Raw genomic sequence first — 3,270 nt, 5'->3', positions numbered from 1 at the left:
GTAAACATGTCAAAAAATGCCGGTAATTAGAACTTTACTGTCAAAAAAATAAATTTTATTATTTTCTTGTCAAATAAATAAAAATATTGAAACTTTAGTGTATATATCACAATCGAAAACATTAAAGTTACATACAGATTATTATAGCTTTTACTTTCACATAAGAAGTTTTTAATAGATGCTTATAATGATATATAGATATAATTAGCAAGTAGATATCTCCTAACTTTATAAAGATTATTATTCCTTATATACAACGTAATTTATATAAAAATAAATAGTGATATTTTTTCGATAATTAGCCATTTAGCCTACAATAAGTCAATTAGTCAAACCCTCGTTGTTTCCCTCCTCCTTTAACCCTGTTCAACCAAACTGCCTCAACTTCTTGGAGGCCTATACACACGATCAACACGTTACAGAAACCATTATCAACATCAACACCATTGTAATCGCCACCAATATCCTCTTCTTCCCGCTACGCTTTACAGTTTTCTGTTTTCTTACTTTTTCATGTACAGCTTTTAACTTTCTTTCTTGATGTTTTAAACACTAATGAATTTCTTGTATGATGTATCACTCGTATTTTCATTAAATCAAGACTAATTTCTTCCAGTTTACCATCTTAGTGTCCTCCTCTTTGAGAATTGCTGATGAATATTGGTGGGTGCTGATGGGTTTGAATGCTAATCAAGAACATGTTGGGGGTAAAACCCCATTATGGATTCCTGCTGGCGACAGCACGATTTCGAGGTTAAAGCACCTTGATATTCATGCCGATGATGCCGAATCTCAAACCGCTCTTGGGTGAGAACTTTAATCTAACTCCAATTTGCCGATAATTTCTCACTTTGAATTAGATGTGGGTTACTTTTCTACTTCAAATTGCTAGAACAATCTGCCAATTTTATCGAATTGTTTGTTGGAATGATGCACTAAATGTTCTAACGGCTATGGATATTATTTCTAAAGATAAAAAGGAAATACATTGGAAGGGTATGCCTCACACTACCCCTAACCATATTCAAGAGCTAAAGGTCTTTTCTCATTTTATGTTAATTATGGGAATATCACTAAATAATTACCAATCACTCTTAATTTGTTTTTATTTATCTGAAAAATACAGAGTGAGAGACTTGCTATACAAAACAGATTTGAGATGAAATCAGCATATTTACAAGAATTGGAGGATCAAGTGAGAATGATTGTAGTCACTCTCAATATTTCTTTTACAAATTTGTGTCAGGAATGAGGACTGAGTTCCTTTGTGCACTAACTTTCCCTTTTTACCCTCACAAAGTATGTAGCTGTAAAGAATCTGATACAACACAATCATGAGATTACGGTTTTGCCCCTTTGTAGACTCCCTCTCATGCGGAAGTCGAGATTGAAATGTCGGAAAATACTCACCCGTCCCTTTTGACGTCAATGGGTAAGTCAGTAATTTTGACTATTTGGACCTGAATGGTTGACTTTTCTTTGACTTGAATTCATGATTAACTTAATTGTTTTTGCATATAATTGAAGCACTCCGTTTGAACTACATTATGACAATTATGCACTCAAGGAAATGAAGTTATGCGGTCGATCAAAAAGAGGTGATGACATTGCAAAGGGTGGGTCTGTGGATGATATGGCAATCAGTGGGTCACCATACCATCCAATCCCCCCACATTTGTAAGATGGCTCTATTCACCCATGTTTTGAAAACCGGACCAGACCGGCCGGTTCGACCGGTTAAACCGTGAACCGGTCCCAGATCCGGTTCTTAAAGGCTAAAAAACCGGTATTCATGTGAACCGGTCAAAACTGGAAATTTTCAAAAATATTTATTTTTTACATTTTTTGTATTTTTTATATAATTAAAAATAATTATGACATCATCCGGTTTTTGAGACCGGTCCGACCGGTTGGAACACCTGAACCATCGAACCAGTAAGACGAACGGTTCGGTCAAGGCCGGCCTTATGTACATTTGAGTAAGGGTAGGGCTTAGGGCCCCAATTTTTAAGGGGCCCCACTTAATTTTCCACACGTTTATTCTTCTGTATCGATCACGCATCTGACTCCTCAAAAATCAAAAGTATTGATCAACTACAACCGACGATTACTCTTCCTATTCTTCTTCTTCTCTACGATTACACTTCTGTTCTTCTTCTTCTCCATTCTCGAACTCTGATTCTCGGTTCTAGCTTTCTAGGAATCTCTGATCTCGATTCTAGGCATCATCGATCTTGATTCTTCCACACGGATAAGCGCTGAAAATACCTTATGTACTTCGGTTCTTATTCTTCCTTCTTCATTCTCGGTTTCTTCATAGACTCCATTGTTCAAAATCATTGATGATTTAACTATTCAAGGTTGTCACTGGACACTGAAACGGTAATGTGTTTGTGTTTTCACTTTTCACTTTTGATTTTTTCATTATTTAGGGTTAATAGCTGATTAGGGTTAATCTTTTCAATTATATTTTTAATTCTAGATTTCATTGTTAACTGCTGGTTGATTACTATTGATGTGAATCAAGTTGGAATGAAATTTTCAGTTTTCTAGATTTGAGCTTTATATTATGTGAGGGGTGGTATAATCCTAATCTATATCTTCTACACATATTTTCTACACTTATACCACTTGTCTTGGTGATTATTTATTGCATCTAAAAAAAGCTAGAAAAATTAATTTTATGTCTTAAATTTATTCATAAAGAATATATATGTATTAGAAAAATTTAACTCCGTCATTTATAAACTTTTTAGTTTATTATTGCAGGTCCTGGATAAAGGAGGAGGGTTTATAACATTGAGTATAGTAAATGCTAAAGGGCCCCAAATTTTTTGTTCGCTTAGAACCCCCAAACTGGTTGAGCCGGCCCTGGGTTCGGTCTCCGGTCCGGTTTTCAAAACCTTGCTATTCACTTGTGGGAGTAGTTTTTATTTAGTTTTAGTCTTTTTTTTAACTTTCAACCATGTTGAAGCATGTCATTACGTATTGTGGTTTAACTACAAGGGGAATTATTAGATTTGAAACTGAAAAACACGAAAACCAAATTGGACCGAAACAGATTTCAGACCAAATCATTTTCAAATTTGGTTTTTGGTTCGGACCAAACCGAATTTTGTATTTGGTTTTTGGTTTGTCTTTTAATCTCATGAAGTCTAGACCAAACCAAACCGAAAAAAACGAATTGCATTAAATAATTAGTTAAAAAATATATTTTATATTTTAAATAAAAATGTTAATAATCAATGTAAATAAATGGCATTTTAGCCC

General features: G+C 34.3%; 1 non-coding gene across 2 annotated transcripts; it reads left to right on the top strand.

Annotated features, from left to right (window-relative positions):
* The first annotated feature begins 255 nt into the window (after positions 1-255).
* On the top strand, positions 256-2,995 carry LOC111916368 (uncharacterized). 2 transcript variants are annotated; one of them, XR_002858493.2, is made up of 4 exons: positions 256-515; positions 630-1,037; positions 1,127-1,432; positions 1,528-2,995. It is a non-coding gene; the product is annotated as an uncharacterized LOC111916368 (transcript). The 2 variants fall into 2 exon arrangements; XR_006188846.1 differs by having other exon boundaries at positions 256-1,037.
* The last annotated feature ends 275 nt before the right edge of the window (positions 2,996-3,270 follow it).

The sequence above is a fragment of the Lactuca sativa genome, chromosome 2 (genome assembly GCF_002870075.4).
Source record: "Lactuca sativa cultivar Salinas chromosome 2, Lsat_Salinas_v11, whole genome shotgun sequence".
Classification (NCBI taxonomy): Eukaryota; Viridiplantae; Streptophyta; class Magnoliopsida; order Asterales; family Asteraceae; genus Lactuca; species Lactuca sativa.
This window is presented reverse-complemented; position numbering and strand designations above follow the sequence as displayed.